Source organism: Lissotriton vulgaris, unplaced genomic scaffold, assembly GCF_964263255.1.
Source record: "Lissotriton vulgaris unplaced genomic scaffold, aLisVul1.2 SCAFFOLD_989, whole genome shotgun sequence".
Taxonomy (NCBI): Eukaryota; Metazoa; Chordata; class Amphibia; order Caudata; family Salamandridae; genus Lissotriton; species Lissotriton vulgaris.
Genome location: NW_028249043.1, coordinates 481,477 through 501,608, shown reverse-complemented (window position 1 = coordinate 501,608; position 20,132 = coordinate 481,477).

The following is a 20,132-nucleotide window of genomic DNA, read 5'->3' as shown; positions in this document are numbered from 1 at the left end:
ACACTTGCTTTCTCTGTTGCCAGTACACCCAGTGGGGGGGTCTCTGAATTCCTCACTTACCGGCCGCCCTCCCTCCCTCCGCCGCAGAGGAACACCAGGTGGCCACTGTGCGGAGGGAGGAAAACAACCACTCCCGGCATCCCCTGCGGTGCGGGCGCTGATGCCCGAGACGCGCCCGGAGGTGCTCAAAAACACACGGGAGGCCCCGCAACGCGAGACGCGTGCGGGACTGAGCCCCGGGCGAAGCCCGGGCAAAGGGCGGGCCCTCTGAGGCCCTCCGAGGCCAGAGGAGGCCAGGCCAGCCCATACTCTTTTTGTTTATTCCTGCTGTTCATTACTACTTGGAATGTCCTAAAGCGGTGTCCCCGCAGTCTAATGCTTATCTAGTTTGTTTGTCGACCCTATTTTTACCAGTTGTATTCAGGGTTAATCATCATACTCCTCCATCTGTATTTCATAGTTACATTTTGCTTTGTATCAGAGGATGTCCTCACCCACCATTGTTTTACCTGCTGAGGGAGTTGTTAAACGCGGGACGCTGGATGGATTTGTCATCAGGACAGCCTCTACGGTCGATAGGGACCTAGCCCTAACTGAGCGACGTGCCAACAGACGTCGCTCGATCGAGCACATCAAGAGCAAAAGGTCCTCATTGGGTCCAACACCTTCAGGTTTGTCCCTGCTAATAGATATAGCTGCTGACCCAGCGAGTCTGGAGCACTTGCTCGATTCCAGCATTCCTCTTTTACTCCAGGACAGGGTTAGCCCCCTAGAATCTCAGGCTGTCTCCAACTCCGTCATTAACCTTTCAGCCTCGCTGACTAGTATTTCAGGTGAGGTTGAACTCATGACGGACTCTTTGTTGGCAACAACCGAGCCACCTCCTAAACCCAATTCACCTGCTGTAGCCGCGGAAGTTAACAGTTGCTACGGTCCTCCACCTAAGAAGAGGAGAAGGAAGGGGCAGGGTATAGCTCGAAAGAAAGCCGCATCTTCCCCCTGCATTCAGCAGAGTAATCTCCCCCCTCCAGTCTTCAACCCACAGTGTCCTACCCCCATTCTCCCCACAGACCATCATGTCCCCGATCTATTGGGGAGCATAGAAAAAATGATTAGATCATTTACTATGCCCCTGGTAGAGAGACTTAAGAGGATTACTGTCCAGCTGGGAGATTTAGAGAAGGCATTTAAGGCTTTACACATGAGTAACAAGGATCCAGGTGGGGAACCCTCTATTCCCTCTGTCACTACTGTCTCTCGGGGCTCTGCACCACGGATTAAGGATAAATCTACTAAACAGCCCATCGGTGCCACTTCGCAGGTTACTGCAGCTCCCAGGCGCGACACTGATGGGGCAGAAAAAGATACAACGGGGAGTGCGACATTTATCTGTTCACAACCCAAACCCGTGGTGGTAGATGCTACTGTCAGATCACAAATCCCTGAAAAACAAAGAGTTAATCTACCCCCCGAAGCAGCTCCCTTTGTGGTGGTTTTAACCGGTGTCCCGGTCTTGGAGTCGGGTAAGAGGGAAGACCAAGTCCAACTTAAAAATAAGGCCATTTATTGGCTAAGGCAGAATCGGCCATTACCTCCCCACCTAAATGGAGAAATTCTAATGGTACGACGGCTCGCATGGCTGGGGTCTACCCATAAAGGTATAACGGGGGACATTGTCATAATCAGCTTTAAAGATAAAAGGGCGGTTAGCCATATTTTAAACTGGTCCTCTCCCAATAGCAGCAGCTCGATTACACCTCGAGAACTGCCTTACTTTTACCCCAGAAACCTGTTAACCCCAGTGGCTAATCCCAGACAGCGGGCTTTCAATGCAGTTAGTACAAGCAGGCCATTGATGTACTTGCAGGATAATTTTATGAGGGGACAACGTTCCCACTTTGAGGGTCAATTTTGTGCCCCTAGACCCCTATTTGATACACACTTGGCTAACTTTGCTCCTCCTGCTTACCCGCTCCACTTTGATTATTGGCCTCAGCACTTTAATCATTCCCGTACAACATCTGTTCCCTGGACTCCCAATAGGTTTCAAATCCCCCTCCATAATCGTTCTGAAAGTATACGAGACCTAGAGGGTGTAGACTGACTGAGTCGCAGTCTGCATATAAACAGCCTGTCCTGTAGTTTCTATTAATCAAGTAGTATGTGACAGCAGCCCAGCTATTGATACTGCGCTGCCTAATGTTACTGGCTCTACTTTTACTCCGGTGCAGTGTGACGAATTAGATCCAGTTTCTAACAGTAGTCCAGGCTTTGTTAACTTTGTAGTTCCTGAAGCTGAAACTGTAGTTACCCCAAGTAGTCCCAGCATTGACATCCTTGAAGGCCCTGATCCCAGTACTGCCAGTCAGATACATGAGCTTCCTGATGACTGTAGTAATAGGGGTCAAGACGTTAAGCATAGCGTTCAAGGGAACATCGAGCTCCTATTCTGGAACATTTCAGGGATCAAGGAAAAGGTATCGGATTCCTCTTGGGTTGAATTTGTGGGACCATTTGGATTTTTGTGTCTCCAGGAAACTTGGTTAATTGAGCCTGTTCACCTAAATGGGTTTAGAACCTTTCATGCTGCAGCTGTACCCTCAAAGCGTGGGAGGAATATGGGAGGATTATGCATCTATATTTCGAACTTGTTGGGTGTTGTAAATATCAAAGTAGTCAAGATAGGACCTTGCCACCAAATCTTATTAATCCGGATGGTTTCCAAGGTCGACATTATCCTGGTCAATATTTATAACAACTTGCATAAACGTTTAGTCCCAGATTTGGTATCATCTGTGACCAAAGACATGAACGGTAGGGATTGTATAATTGTCTGCGGGGGAGACTTTAACTATAATTTGTGTGTTCATGAGAGGGGGGGATGTGGATTCACTGGGGCAGGTGAGGAGGTTACTTCTCCACACTTTTCCCATCAGGAAGGTGGTGAATCCTTGAATGATATGATGGCATCCTTCAATCTGGACTTTGTTAACAGGCTGTGTTCCCCCTGTGTAGAATTTGGTGCTACCTTTGTGGGAAGAGGGCTTGGCACAACCATAGACTTTATTGTTGCCTCGGAAAGCCATGCTACCTGGTATGCAGATTACTCCACCTATCCTGTGGGATTCAGCGACCACCTCCCTCTTTCTTTTGCCATTAATATACCTTAGGGTAAGTCTAGTTCACTGATAGAGAGATTGTCTTGGTTGAAATCCTGCAACATGCCTACACAAAATGGTTATGCCATTAATTGGAGTCAGATTGACCCGGAGGCTATGTCTGCCAAGATAGTTAGGGGATCTTTGGAATCCATTGATAGGTGTTTAGACGTAGAATCCTCCCACGAGGAGACATTGGCTGCCTTTGAGGCTATCACACGGACTATACGAGATAGCTTGTCTCGAAAGGGGAATGGCCCCACCACTAGGTTAACGACTAATTCATGGTTTGACGCCGCCTGCTCTAGGGCACATTCACATCTTATGACCGCTCTACACAAAAAAGATCATGGACCCGGTCGAGGTAGCCAATTGTAGGAAAGCCTATCGTCTTTCCAGGAAGAACTGCAAGAACAACATTAAACAGGAGGCCTGGAATAATCTGGTTACTGCCGCAGAATCTAGGGACAGTGCCTTATTTTGGCGAGCAGTCAACGCACCCTTTTTTAATGCACCTAATAATGCTCGGGTGGAGGTCGTCATCAATGAAGCTTCCTGGATTGACTTCTTTTCGGAAGTATGTAACACGGAGAGGTTCCCAAAGCTTGTCGATATGGGGGGTCTAGATAGGGAAGTGGCCCGGAACTTTCAACCCGTTAACCTGGCCATTTCAATTGGCGAAATGTCCGTTGCCATTGAACAGAGTAGGGGAAGCAAAGCCCCAGGAATAGACGGGGTCCCCATCGATTTATTCAAACATTCAGTCGATTTATGGGCTCCCATACTGAAGAGAGTTTTGGACGCTAGTTGTATTCTGGGGTTCACTAGGACCTGGTCTGATTCCATCATTATTCCCATCTTCAAGAAGGGAGATAGGGAGAGCCCTTCTTGTTATCGCCCTATCTCCCTTCTTGACTCCTGCATGAAGATCACGGGAAGGGCCGTCCTGAACCGATCGTCTTCCTGGGTAGAGGAAGCAGCAGTGTTATCTCCGGTTCAGTACGGGTTTCACGAGGGGATGGGAACTGTGGAACAGGTCTTGAATTTGACACTTCTCTGAGGGAAATACGTCCAGGCCAAGGCAGGCAAACTCTACGCGGCATTTGTCGATCTGAGTGCCGCATTCGACTGCGTGAAGCATGATCGACTGTGGAAGGTGCTGGAGGATCTTAAAGTAGAAGAGGCCATTATTTCTTTCTTAAGACAACTTTATGCTGGGGCAAGGGCAAGGGTGATATATGGAATTAGCGGAGAATGCACTAAGCCGTTCCACGTGAAGCGTGGCGTAAGGCAAGGGTGCGTACTTGCGCCTCTCCTTTTTAATTTATATACAAATGATCTAGAGGATGTACTGGCGTCCAAAGTTATCGACTCGCCTAGAATTAACTCCAAACAAGTGGTGTCTTTATTATATGCTGACGACGCCATTATTATGGGGAGGACAGAGAGAGGTCTGCAGTCAGCCCTGGACACTTATATGAACTTCATGGAATCCAGGGGACTGTCATTAAACGTGAAAAAAACCTTTGCAATGACGTGCGCCAGGGGCAAGTCCGAAACTTGCAAACTGTTTGCACGCAAGGAAAAAGTGCAAAATACTAAATCCTTCTCTTATTTAGGAGTAGTCCTTGAGGGCGGGGGAGACTGGGGCTCAGCTATAAGGAGTAGGACTCTGTTGTTTAAAAAAGCAACCGCAGCACTTATGGTCTTTTCACGCAAAATGGGCAAAAGACCCTCCGAAATTTTACGTAAAATTTACATGGCCAAATGCGTAAGTACAGCCACTTATGGGGCTGGCGTTTGGGGTATCCAAGATACCAGGGAACTACAAGTTGTAGAAAATGCTTTTTTAAGATTTATTTTAGCCATTCCATCTAGTTTATCTGTGTTCAAATGTCACGTCGAGCTGGGGGTTCGACACATCAGTGATTTGAGTGCGATGCAACCTTTGTTACTTTGGCACAGTGTTTGGACTGGTGCAGACCTGGAACTCAACAGAGAGATTATCTGCAATGTCATGGCTCTTGATAATTCCAATAACATAGTGTGGTTGTCATACATCCAAAAGTTCTGCCAAGATCTAGGGAAGCCTGAGTTTTATACTTCCCCCGAGGAGCTATCCAGGATCTCGAGGAAAGATCTAAAAAATTGTTGCTGGCATCATTTAGAATCCTTGCGACTAGGTTCAGAGTTGATTAAGGAAACGGTTGTGCGGCACCAATTATTGCTTACCTCGGCTAATATGGAACCCTATCTGATCTGGTGTACTAAGGGCTTTGACAGGTTCCTACTTACTAGGTTTAGATTTAACATCTTTTTTCGCCTAGTTTCATTCCCACAAACCAATGACTGGTCTAAAGTGCTCACCAAATGTCCATGTGATGGGAGGGCAGAACAATCAACCCTCCATGTGATTCTCTTCTGTAAATGTTATCACAATGAGAGAGTTTGATGGATTAAACCACTCTTGAAGAGTCACGGAACTTGGTACCAATGCCGCCCAGCCTTATTGTATCTCCAATAACTTAATAATGAACTGTGTGTGGCTACCGTGGTTGGCTTTTTAAAACGTGTTTTTAGAAAAAGGAAAAGTTTAATATGTTCTTAATATTTGTATATATGTACCAGTGCCGCCCAGCCTTATTGTATCTCTAATCACCTAATAATGAACTGTGTGTGGCTACAGTGGTTGGCTTTCCAAAAAGTGTTTTTAGAAAAAGGAAAAGTTTAATATGTTTTTAATATTTGTATATATGTAATTTGTTATAAATGCAATGTTATTTTTGTGTACATTATGTATTGATATTCTCCTTGTTGTAGCTTTTATGATTTTTTAATTTACAAAAATCGAAATAAAGCTTTTCTACTACTACTAAAAACATCTGTGAGCTCCTTTCTAATAGACAGAAGTTTGCAGCCCCTGGTTACCTTAGTGTGTAACCAGGAGGAGATCCCAGGTGAGGAAGCATGTCACCTAGGTGAGTGATGGGAATCCGTCCTCCTTTTAGGATTTTCCCTGAATTTTGATATCTTCTTGTTTCCTTCCTAATCATTGTTTTATGGGATCATAACTACTCGACATGAAATTTGTGGGAGGCTTCCTTGGGCTTTCAGACCCGTGGATCTTTTCTAGTGTTAATAAGGTATATATGGGTAATAGGTCCACGCTTGGCCTCTAAACATTCCCTCAGACCCTCTTTCTCATTGTTTTTTGTTTTTTTCACTTTTAGAACAGTCAACGCAAAATAAAATGTGCTAAATATTGTAATACACTGAAATTTACTCACAATAGACCTGCTAAACATGTGTGTGCTCTTAAGATTTGATGTCACTTCTTGCAATGCCACTTCCTGTAAGGTCATGGGTTGTAATGCCACTTCCTTTGATGCCACATGCGGCGTCAGGTGCTGTGATGTCACACACTGTGATATCATGCACCATTACACAAATATCAATTAGTATGATTCTGGTACTAGACATGCATAATTTACCTAATTGTAGCACTTTACTACTGTCTTCAAATGAGATCCTCTTCTAGATCACATTTACTGAGCAAAAACAATTGTCTACTTTTCCTATAGCAAAATGTAGTTTAAGTACTAGGTTCTGCTGTAGATAGGCCTGGAATCATGCATGGATGTAATTGAGTCCCCTAGAGATATACGTAGTATTTAAAACAGCCAATAAAAAATGTTACGCCTGAGCATTTCATTTGACCCATTCCAGGATGCTACTTAAGATCCCCTGGGAAAATGCAAACGGATTTATGTATAAGGCAATGCTACTGGGTTCGGACCTTCCACTGAACGGTTTCTTGTTTAAGTTCGGCCACCAGAAGTTTTTAATAAAAAGTCAGACTAAAGTCATTATTGGGCACCATAAAAGTTTGATGATCCCAAATTAAATCTAAGGCTGGGATAGGATATCTATCTAAGCATGCACCGATTTGGGAATTACCTGGCCTCTCACCACAAGACTCCAATACAGTTAAAAAGGTCCTATTGGACGCAGGTATAACACGGTGGGGGGAACTACTGGTAGGAGGATCCTTTATGAAATGGGAACCATTTAAGCTCAGGGTAACATCATCACTCTCCTGGCTAGTATATATACAACTGGCTAGCAGGCTCCGAACTCAAACAAAGAAAAAAGCAATGATGGGGGAATATTGTCCCTTAGAAAACAACCTAGTGGGGAAACCCGTTGGAAGAAAGGAAGTCACACTCTTCTATTGGCACATCATAGAGGATGGAGAGGGCGACTCCAATCTCCCGGTAAAACTCTGGGGTGGAGAGGGAGAACCACATATGGAGGACATATGGGAGGAATCTTTTACCCTCCTCTACAAAATCATCAAGCCAGCATGGCTGAGGCGTAATCATTTCTTCACGCTCCATCGGGCATATTACTCCCCTAAGAGGCTCTCAAAATTCCAACCCGGGAAATGCTGTAGCAAATGTTCCTATCCAGCAGCCTCAGATCTTCATATGTTTTGGGAGTGCCCGAATATTGCCACTTTTTGGCAAGAAATCAGGACAACACTCGATTCCATCCTCAGAACCCCTATCCTGTGGTCATGGTCTTTAATCATATTTGGCCTAAACAAGAGCATCAAGGGTTTAGAAAGAGAATTCTTATTCTACGCTATTCTACTAGCAAGAAGAGAAATCTGCAAAAACTGGGTCAATATAAACTCCCCGACACATGCAGAGTGGCTGTCTTCACTATATGCAACACCGAAGGTCGATCTAACTAGAACATGTAGCCCCCGCTCTTTGAGATTCTGGGATTTTTTGATTAAATGGAGAAGGTATAGTTAGTCAACCCGGGTTTTTTTTTTTTCTCCCCGAGTCCGATGATTAGGCCTAAAATCTCCTTGTCCAAAGGGAGGCACCCCAAGCCATACTGCTATTGGACTACGCGCCGACTTGGCCCAAATGGAGATTGTTCGTCCAAGCTGTGCTGGAGACATCTAGTCTGCCTTTCTGGGCACTGGGAGCTTATCAATTGGCCTCTCGGTGCTACAGTGGCGATTGGGTCTTGTGGCTAGGAGCACATCTGGATCGACTATATGGCTAATGAGGACAAAAAAAAAAAAAAAAACACCCAATAAAAACCCGACTCTTGCGGGGTTCGCAACTGATGGGTGTAAAAAATAGCACCTGTTCTGCATATTTTCCCTTTAATGCTGCTATTTTCTCTCACCAAACTGTAAAACTGTTTCATGGAGTCCCATCATCTTCTTAACAACATCTGAGAGTTGTAATTCTTGAATATTGGGTCAGTCATAGCCATGAGCAAAGAAAGTGAAGCCTTACAGAATACATTATAAACACTTAGTCAGAACCCATCACAAAGGTTGCGTGCAGAATACCAAAGAGGAATTCACTTTGAGTTTTCCTACATTTCGGGTGCGGGGTGGGGTGAGTTTCCATGTTTTCTAAAAGCCATCTGGGCAGTTATCTAGCGGTGATTTATTTGGTGGTTATAAAATTGAAATGTCTCTTTTTGATGTTGGGCGAAGACTCATTTGCAGATGATTGGTTCCTATCTGTTGTAGTATGGTGCCCATGAAAACCACTGGCATGTGGCCAATCCCCTGTAGATGAGATTAAAGATAAACAGCATACCATCAATCACGTTTTGTTTCTGTGACATCATCTACCAATGCCATGCCTCTCTGTGTGGTCGACCACCAGTAGTGCCAAGCCTCTCTAAGCTCAACCACTAATGCCAGACCTCTCTAAGAGCTCAGCCTCCACAGAATAACTTCTGTCACAGTGAGGAGTGGCCAGCTTGAATGCGCTCTTCGGACCAGGGGCTCAGCAAAACAGGTGCAACACGATGTGACCGGTGGGGGTGTGGGGGGGAGATGGAAGAGTGGGGGAGAGAGACAGAGAGAGAGAGAGAGAGAGAGAGAGAGAGAGAGAGAGAGAGAGAGAGAGAGAGAGAGAGAGAGAATGCGTGCGGAGTGGAGCTCCTGGAAGCATCAAGGGCCTCATTTATGAAAAGTGACGCATCGCTGCGAGAAAACAGCGATGCGTCACTTTTCAATGCGACCTCCTTGCGATCCCAATGATCACAATATGATCACAATATGACGCATCATTGCGCAAGGAATTACAGATACGTCAATATTTCTGACGTATCTGTAAGCGCAAAAGTGACGCATTGCTGGAGTGTGTCACAAAAGTGACGCAACTCCAGCAATGCGTCCTTTCACATCAGGAAAGCCCCATGTGAAAGGGCTTGCGTCAGTCTTACGCCTGCTGTGAGGCAGGCGCAAGATTTTGACGCAACAGCGTCCTAAAAGTGACGCCGTGAAATCTCATAGATTTCACTGCGTCACTTCTACGACTCTTCCTTGCATCAATACGCCCCCCCTTGCATACAATATACCTGGTGCAGGTATAATGTGGCGCAGGGGTTTACAAAGCGACGCATCTACCTAGATGCGTCACTTTATAAATATGGCGCAACAAGGTGCATTTTTTACGCCACTGCTGCGTCACAAAAAGTGACGCAGCGGCGGCGTAAAAGTGACACACAGCCTCATAAATGAGGCCCCAAGTGCTTTGTAATAATTAGTTACATTTTTCAGGTACCAATCAATGTGGGCTCTTTTCTCCATCTATCCCTGTGGAGCGTAATAAACATCCTTTCATTCTTTGAAACAATTGGTAATAATTATTCTCATTACATTTGTATCCTAGATTAAATAATGTGTTATTTGTTTGTTTTAGTCCTTCTGCGCTGTAGTGGAGCCCTCCGTCCCCGAGTTTGGGAGATTTAACCAGTTCAACGATCGATTAAAAGTAGGCGCACAACCTGAAAATTGGAAGCTGAGCGCTAACAGTCTTTCCAGATAAGAGAAGAAACACATTGACCATATTTTTTTCAAACCTACAACCCCCCCCCCCCCCCCGCCCCCCCCCCCAAAATAAAAAGGACACTACGCCATTGGTTGGCATTGTACTGAGGCGAAAAAGGCCTCTTACTCTTCCTTTTGCGCATTTGCCTTTTTCTGGTTTCACTACTCGTCTTCCCGTTACAGCATGATTGCTATTATCACATTATCACAGGAACAATATGTGGTGCTGTTATTGTCATATTACTCCTGGTGTTGTTGGTTTGTTGCTTCGGTAATCGCAAGAAATGGTCTCAAGGACACACACAGCAATATATTCATTCAGCATATCCTAGCGACAATGTTGTTTCTGACATAAATGCAGAATTTAATCACCAAATATTGCCATCAGCGCCGCCACATCCCAGCAATGCCCTTGGGGTGACTTTCCCAATGGATCCTGGATACCACCATGCTTCCCACCACAGTCATCAGTTTCATCACCACCAGGACTTCAGCAATGGGGCAGACAACAATAGTGGTTCATCATTTCCATTTCACACGTGGAGTCTCCTCCCAGCTACTGTATGGCCACTGGCTTCTCGGATCACGCCTCCTCCGGATGTGATGGACAATTCTCCTAATCCAGCTCTTAGTAAACAGATTTGAACATGTTATTTTCACCTTCTGACAATGTATAAAAAAGTGTAAACATTATCAAGTTGGTATCTGGCCTTTATGTTGCTGATTTGCCATTCCAAATTATTTTTGGCCTAGCACACTTATCAAACTCTTTTTCCAATTACCCTGGGATGCTTAACATTGCATGTTCATTGCTGTTTGTACAATCAGTTTTTTTTTGGGGGGGGAATTATGTATTGGTAGGCACTTTACTTTTTGCCCCTCATTGCGAGTTACATAGCATTTGGCGGCAGCAAACCCTCTGTACTTACCAGTCCCTTGTGTTAACACCCCGCAAGTACTATGTTATTATGAATTACACCTCCTGAAATGGGGAATAACTGGACGGACCTGGTCTTGATAGGTGTAAAATTGCACGTATTCACCAGTCTGTGCTGTTTAACGCTCTCAGCGAATGGTAAATGGGTGCAAGGGCTTCTATGCGACGATGGAGGGAAAGGTGTGGGGTAGGAAGAGGAGGGAAGGGCATGGAATGTCCTCGCGGCGAGGGGTGTTGCATGCTCCCCCCGCGCCAAAGAAGGAAATCGGGCTAGGCACAAGCACAAGGCACATTTTGTGACGCACTGGCAGCGCATTTCACTGCCCCATATTTACCAGGACAAGAAAAGCCACCCTGCATGGCTTTTCCTGTCTTTGTAAATACTGCCCCTTTACACATGCAGCACTTTGTGTGAAAGGGGCTTTCCATGTCTGAACTGGGGTGGCAGAGTGGGCTAAAGAAAGGTGATGGATTAAACCCAGATCTGTTGACTGGGTGTGAGTGTTTGATTGGCTTAGATGCTCCGTCCATCTCCATCCCCTTTTGTACTACTCACCCAAGGGGTGGCGTAGCGAGGCACAACGAAGAGAAGTGTTTTAATTTCTCCTAGTTTTTTTCCTCTTTCAATGCGTGCAGCATTTTACAGCACGCTTTGATAGAGGACAATACCTGTAGTGATTGTTTTTGTGCAGGAAGGTGCCCCTTCCTACACAAAAACATTCTCCCCATGACGCAGGCAACCTTGCACAATGGTGCAAGGGTGCGTGCGTGCGCCCACGCATGGCAGCTGTTTGTGCGCCAGCTCTGGGAAAAGCACAGGAATGCGACATATCATTGTAAATATGTTGCATTCCTGTGCTCTGAAGGTGTCGCAGCCTGGCAGAGCCAAAGGGCTTGCGGTGCCAGGCTGCGGCACCTTCTTGTAAATCTACCCCCTGATTTCTTGAGATATGTGATAATTACCCTTTAATCGTAGTTGGGTGGCTATTTAGGGGCCGCCCCTCTGATTGTTAGACTGTCTAAGGCCGGTGGAATATATTTCTGCAATGTGCATTGACAATATTGTAAAGTATATTACAAAATGCCAATAAAAATAAGTTTAAAAGAAAAAAAATATTGGTGTCAGATGTTCCGGCACATGTGAAAATCCGATGCAAAAACACTGGGCGGCTTATGATTGGGTGGAGGGATTTCCTTACAGCAACATCACTCTGCTTGATGTGAAATGAGGTACATTGTAAGCTAGAACCAACAACTTGGGTAGTGGTCTGAGTGTCCAATCAGTGACATGCCTGACTTCTAAAGTTTGTATGGTTTCTAGAACCCTTTTATTAAATCTGACAGACAGGAAGAGAAAAAAAAAAGCATGTTAAGACAGAGAGCATTCCCCAACAAGAAAAGAAAACGTTTGTATCTCCAGTCCACATCATAAGACATTAATCTTCAGTAGTGTACAACACTTCACAGGTATTCACCAATCATTGAGGAAGTGGTTTCACTCAACACAGTTGAGATACACAGAAGTTCCCGTAAATCTCCTTTTCTTCTGCATCACCCATAACCAGTGGTTTTATAGTGCGTCATCTGGTAGGTTAACCAGCCGGTTGCCATGGGGTGTTGTTTCGTAACATTCAAGGTATGGGGAATCTCCCTGCTGATCCTGGTAATGAACCAGTCTCAAAACAGTTGGTGGCCAACATGACCAAAGGGAAAACTGTGGGTGCAGGTGTTACAAATAAACAAAGACACTTGGAGGAGATTTCCAATGCCAGCAGTGCATGTTCACTAACTGTCTCTTTTGCCATTGCAAGAGCTTCCAACAGTCGCTGTCGCAACATAGCGAATGCCTATCCTTTTTTCACTGAAGGGGTTATTAACAATCACACAGTGACAAAACACATCATAACGTTTTAGTTTTATCAAAAGTGCTAAACCACAGTGTGGTTGAAGTCATACCCATAGGCATTAGATCCTCCCCATAAACACACAAGCAATGGACAACAACAGCCATCAGATATCTCTTACCGAATAACTACATGTTCTCCCTCATATGTAAACACAACCAAAAAACTACAAATTATGAACAATATTTATCAAAAAGATATTGCTCTGTGAGGACAATAGAGTAGAATAAACACCAGGTTTGTATGTACAGTGCCTTATGCTATGCTGCTTGGACCTCCTCAAGGTCTTTTACCAAACAGACAAAAACATGTGAAAAAGAATGTCAGTCAGTTCATATGTCATTTCACTGTCCTAAGGTTAAAGCTTTGTGGTCCCATATATGGTCCAAATGTAAATGAAATGTTGTCAACTAATGTACCTTTTGATATTTTACATATATTTTTAGGTAGTTCTTCTCCTGTTTGGAATGTACAGAGCAATGTGGGCAAATTCATCGATTTGTTTTTAGCCATTTCCTTTCAGATTATTACCACTAACTCGAAAATGTATTTTCAAGCTTGGAGGAATTGCTTTGTCACCATCATAGACTTGATTGAGCTTATGCCTCCTCTACTTCATTGATGATAAAAAAGACTTGTTGTGGGTACCACTAATATCCTTTCTTTCTAGGTGTGCCATTTGATAGTGCTCATACAATGACACCAACCTGTATCTTACTATATTTTAAAGTTATATTTCTATCTGTCCTTCATTCCTCCTCCTTTTTCTTTTCCTCTGCCGTATTCTCTTCCCATCCCTTTCTCTCCTTTCTCTTCTTTCCTTTCTCTTTCTAACTCAAAAAGTTAAAATGCATTTACTTTTTGTACAGACTTTATCTTTTGAGGATGTTTCCTTATTTTGTCATTGCCATATATATTTTGTCTTAACTCACATCCCCTTGTTTTTAGAACACGTATTGATGTTTTACTTTGTTTATTATCTCAATAAAGCATTCTAAACTTAAAGAATGTCAGTCAGTAAAAAAGGTTCATTTTTGACAGCCACCGCCCGTTACATAGGAGCCTGACCTGGTTTCTGCCACACTTTGCTCTCTGCTAAGCTTTTTTGCACAAAACCACCTACACAGAGCCAAGTATCATGGCAGCATAGATTATTCCACGTCACACTTATTGTGTAGGTGAGTAAGGCAAGGCCCCACAGAGAAACAGTAAATATGTGTGAGGTATATCCTGCACCCTGTTTATCTATTGCCTGTGAGGCAATGTGTGCTGGCAGTAGGGCATACATGTATTTCAACTCAAAAAGCAGTCTCAATTTTTTGAATGCATAACTTTTACTTATTTTTTATTATTAATGTATATGTTTTACATTTGTTTATTTTTGTATGCTTTTTATTCTCAGTTTAATTTATTATTGTGTTGTTATTGGTGTCTTTTTAAAATCTAAATAGGGCTTTCTATATTTCTTTAAAATAAAAAATACATTTGAAATACAAACGTCTTGTCGTCATTTTAATAACACTCAGATGATCTTTGGCAGCTGTGGAGCACCTTGATTGCATTCAAAAGAAGAGCTTACTCAGGTCAAAGGTACACATTTACGTAACACTTTTTTATACTTTAAGGGATATGGGTGGAGCAATGGTAGATTTTTACGTCTGCTCTAAAATGTACAACCACATATTAGAACCTGGGTCAGTACATTATAACAATCAAACAGTGGTTCTGTTGGGAATGTTTGCTGTCTTGTGGAAATGTTTGCTATGTACACACTGGAAGGGGTATGTGTATTTATTTATTTATTGATTGATTGATTGAAGTTTTGTATAGCGCTAGCTGGACCCGGGGGTATCAGAGCGCTTCACAGCAAATACAGATATGCAACAAAGGAAAATAAGGACAGAAAAACAGGAATCAGGAATACAAGCAGGAAATAGAGTCTGTACAACAACAACTTGAGCGCAATATGGGACGGAGATCAGGAGCGAATCATCAGGCTCTGGGTTCAAAGAAATAGCGGACTTTCACCGTCAGGCGTGGGGTTCTCGTTAAGCACCGGAGCGCTCAAGGAAGAGGGCTTTGAGTAGCGATTTAAATTGCGGGAAGGAGGCGGTCATTCTGATATGGGGGGGGTGGAGTTCCAGATCCTTTGAGCATTCCCCGCAAAGGATCTTAACCGTGAATGATTGAATCACACAAAAGTAATTTCCCCCGTCAAAATATATATTGTTTCACAGTAGTTCAATTCTCTCCGTAAACAATATACCATTATAGGGTGCTCCTTGTTCAGTGCAAGGGAGCTTGTGCTTACTGTGAGTATGAATGCATAACTATATACAGTATTGATCATATAATTAGTAATTGATCAAGTCTGTCCATTCTAAAATGTTTATCAGTTTTGATTGGGCAGTTTTTAAAAAGTACTTACGTTAGTAGCCAGATCAACGGAGGGCCTCATTTACAATGATTTGGTGCAGGTCAGCGCTGCAAATATTTTTGCTGCACTGCCCTATGCCAAATCAAAAGGGTAGGAATGCATCATATTTATGAGATACAGTGCATTCCTCTCCTTTCAGCCAGAGCCAGTGCGGGCACCTTGCACCATGGTACAAGGGCGTCTGCGTTGTTGGCAGGATTGTTTCTGTGCAGGAAGGGACACCTTCCTGCACAAAAACAAAATGTGGAGGTGTTTGCAGCACACACAGAAAGAGGAAACAAAGAGGAGAAATAAACATATTTCCCCTCGTTACGCCTTCCCCTGGGTCAGCGTACAGTTTTGATGCATTCCCAGGTTTACTGATCCTTGTAAATCTGGGAATGCATTAAAACCCATGAGCAACACTGCACCGTCCGCACCGTCCATGGTATGTCTCCCTGATGCAGTGTAAGGCAATGCAGCGACTTGCGCTGCATTGGCTTACACCATATCTACGAGGCCATGAAAAGTAATGCACATGCCACATGGCCTTGTAGATAGGGGACTGCATTCTGAGCCATATTTTGGTGACAGTGGAGACTGAAAAAAGCCACTTTCCACGCCCCACCTTTGAGACTTGCATTACAGAGTGAATTGAACTAATGTGAAACAATATATTTTTCACAACGGAAATCACTTGTGTGTGATTGAATAATTTATCTACATCAAATACGATGGATACACTCCTGGGAGGATTTGATTTATACTTTCTCTCTCATAGGAACTTATTTACAAGCCTGAGCTCCACCGAAACGTCACTTTTTTGTGATGTTCTGGTGGCGTACAGGGCGTAGCCAAATCTAAAAGGAAGTGTAAAGCCACCCTGCATGGCTGTTTATGTTCTTGTATTTCTGGAGTAAGGCAAAGCAGCGCAAATCGCTGCCTTACTCTGTGTCATAGAGGCGTTCCATGGGTGTTGCTGTGGGTGTTCCTACGGAACCCCATGGTCTTTGATGCTGCCCTAGATTTACAATATCTCATAAACCTGGGGCAGCTCCAAAACCTTGTGCCTCCTTTGAGGAGGCCTAACAAGGAGAAATGGCATTTCTCCTTGTTTTTTTTCCTCTTTCCACTTGTGTTGCACTCTGCAGCTCAAATGAAATGGGGAAAACGCCTCTTGTGATTGTTTTTTGCAGGAAGGTGTCCCTTCCTGCACAAAAACAATCATGCCAACAAAACAGACACCCTTGCACTATGGTGCAAGGGTGCCTGCGTTGGCGGATAGCTGCTAATTGTGCGCCGGGTGAAAGGACAGGAAGCACTGTATATTGTAAATACGGTGCATTTCTGCACTTTCAATATGGCGTAGGGCAGTGTAGCAAAAAGACTTGCGTCACTGCCCTACGCCAATTTGTTGTAAATATGCCCCATAGTGTATAATACACAACAATCATTTTCAAATGAGTCACTGTTTAAAGTGTACAACAGCTCAACCATTGTACCATTGTTCAATGGCGTTTAAATTTCAACAAGAAGTGCTGCAACATCAAAAGTTTAATTGTTCCTTCAGTTAAGTCCACTTCTAATATTTGTAAGTCCTGAAAAAGTGGGAAAGCCAAAGTCTTTCATTTATATTGTGTATTGCTTCTAACTGTGTAGAATCAGAGGAATTCTTCCCAATGACCAGTTGGTTTTCCTGAAACTTCTGGGGTCCTATTACATACAAGGTAACACCTTTCCTGTTTATGCCACAGTGGGAAACAGTCGGAACACCGCGGTCTTAACCACAAGTGTTCTGACTCAGCAAGCTAAACGACGCCTGCATTAACCACGCATATGCGTGGTTAAGGCAATACGCGGTCATGCTGCTGGCTGCTTGGGACGTAAGCAGGAAGACCTCGCAGGAAAAGATCCCCGGTGAGGTAAGTGGGGCTGGGCTGGTTTTGTTTTGGGCTGGGGGTAGTTTTCTGGGCTAGGGGGGTTGAGGGTAGTTTTCTGGGCTGGTGATTGGGTTCGTTTTCTGGGCTGGGCGTAGGGGTAGTTTTCTAGGCTGAGATGTGGGTGTGGGTAGTTTTCTGGACTCTGTTGGGTCGCTTGTGGTTTTCTGGGCTTGGGGTGGGTCAGGGGTAGTGTTCTGGGCTGGGATCGTTTGGGGTCATTTTATGGGCTGGGGGTTCTAGCTAGTTTTCTGCATTGGGGGTGTTGGAGGTAGTTTTCAGGGCTGGGGAGGTTTGGGGCTAGTTTTCAGGGCTGGTGTGGGGTCAGGGTAGATTTCAGGGCTTCCACTGAGGGGTAGTTGTCAGGGTTGGGGAGTCAGAGTAGTTTTTAGTGCTGGGGAGGGCCGGGGTAGTTTTTCAAATTAGGGGTTAGTGTATTAGGCCTCTGGGCAGGGAGAAGGGAATAGGTAGTTGTGTCGTTTTTAGGGCTTAGGAGAGGACGGGGTAGTTTTTAGGGCTGGGTCATGGCTGGGCTGACTCAGGTTAAGGGACAGGTTTAAGGGACAATGTTTTAGGCCTCAGGGTAGGGGGATAGGTAGTCGGGTAGTTTTTTGGGCTTAGGGGAGCGCGGGGTAGTTTATAGGGCTGGGGAAGTCAGGGAAGTTTTTTTAAAATAGGGGTTTGCCTAAGGGCGGTGGAAGGGGTCGGGGTAGTTGTAGGGACACTGCAAGGGGGTGGGAGGGGGTCGAGGTAGTGTTTAAGGGTAAGGGACAGAGTGGGGGTTGGGAGGGGTAGTGGAATTTTGACATTAGGATGGAGGATGGGGGAGTTTGTAGCTTAGGGCGGGGGGAATGGGGTTACGATATTAGCCATGCATACCCCTTTACCATTCATGCCTATACCACGAAATTACATAGTAAAGGCATGCATGGTAAAGGAATGCGTGGTTAAGACACATTCGTGGTCTATGCTGTGTGGTAGAGGCACTCGTGGTTTATCCAGTTGTGCTTCATTCATACCACCTGCCATGGTACACTTTAAGCGGTTCAAAAGGGGGTGGTGATGAACGGAGCATCTGAACCAATCAAACACTCACACCCAGTCAACAGATCTGGGTTTAATCCATCACCGTTCTTTAGCCCACTCTGCCACCCTAGTTCAGACATGGCCATATGCAAATCAGTCTGACCCTGTTCCACATGGGAACAGTCCTGCCCGAACTGCCAAGCCATGCCTTCCCTGGACCGGAAACAAGCTTCCTAGGACCGGTTTCTGGCATTCCAGCCGTCTTCAGCCAGGCTTGCTTGAATCCAGTGGCAAAGTGAGCAAGGGACACTTTAAAGCAGGTCCGCTGGGTGCAAACAGGGAAAGTGCACCCTATTAGGATGAATGCACTTCCTCCAGGGCAACTGTGAACTCGCAACGCATTAAAGAGAAATACGGAGCAACTGCCTAAAAGCTGCTACATGTTTCTCTGTGGCAACAGGTGGCAACCTGCATGCAATTTTGAGGGGGTTAGAGATCCCTTTGCAGGCGGGTGCAGTGAATGACTGCACCTGCCTGCAAAGGGATGTCTGCGGGGTCCCTGGGACCCCCCTTTCATCTCTTGAGAGGTCTGCCTTTCGGAGCCCCAGTGAAAGTGCACCACCTATTTGTGGCGCTGTTTCAGTATGCCTCCCAAGGGCATGTTTGCCTCTGCATCCACATCGGCAGAGGAGAAGTATTACCCTCATTTGCAGGTGTCCAAGCCCCCATGCATATGAAGTAATGCTCACTCTCGATAGTGCTGGCGCTACATGTGTGCCAATACAGTCTGTATTACAGAAGGGGTCGCACAAGCATCTGAGGCCCCTTCTGTAATACCAAAGTGCCTTGGAGGTGCACAAAATCCCTGTTGTGCCCCTGGGTCACTTCTGTAAAACAGGCTCTGGTTGAGATTCCCCTCCACTCACTGTGCCCCAATTGTGAACCTTAATAGTCCAGTCAGCTGTTCTGCATTCCTCTTTTTGTCTTGTCAGCCAAAACCCTTTGATTCTGGTAAAATTATATACATACATATATATAATTTTAACATATATATGTTAAACTCTCTTTAAAATAAGAAGCCAAGCAAAATAACTTAATTTCCCATCATCCGTTTGCACAGGAACATCACTGGTTTCCCACCCGCCATAAACTGCTTTCCTCCAAAGTAGGGTGACCAGATTCTCAAAACAAAAAACTGGGACATGTCATAGACATAGAAGTAGGACTACAGTTTGCAACCACCCTCGACATAATAGTAGGACTATCTGACAGCTGTCATGGATATAGAAAAAGGAATACAACAGCCTGCTCGACAGACAAAGATGAAGAAATACAGATGACTAATGAGAGGTATTTTATTGGCTGAAAACTTTGTTACAAAAGTGACGCAAATGCTGCATAAAGAGTTGCCTTGGGTTTTATTTTCCAATCCAAACCCTGATTTGCATTAGAAAGTAGCCATAAAATAAAATAGTGGTAAATGCTACTTTGCATCAAGGGGGTGTACAATGGGGTTCCATGCAATCACCCATGGATTTTGATGGCAATCTCTAGAGGAAAAAGTATTTTACTTTGTCAAAGCATAGTATTTTGTACTGGAAAGGAGACCCTTTCTTATACAAAAATATGCTTCAAAAGTACATACTTGCATTGTAGGTATGGCGCTATTGTTCTGTCTCCATTTCATGCAACGCAGCAACTTTAGTTACTGCTCTGTGTGAAAACTCAGCAAATCTTCCCTTTTGTTTCTACAGGTCAGACGCTCCTACATATAATGGCCAGCAGTATGGATGACATGTAACTCCTATACCTTGTTGTCCACATCTTTTGTAATATTTCCAATGCACCAATTCACATGCTTGTTTAATTGATGCTCTCTATAG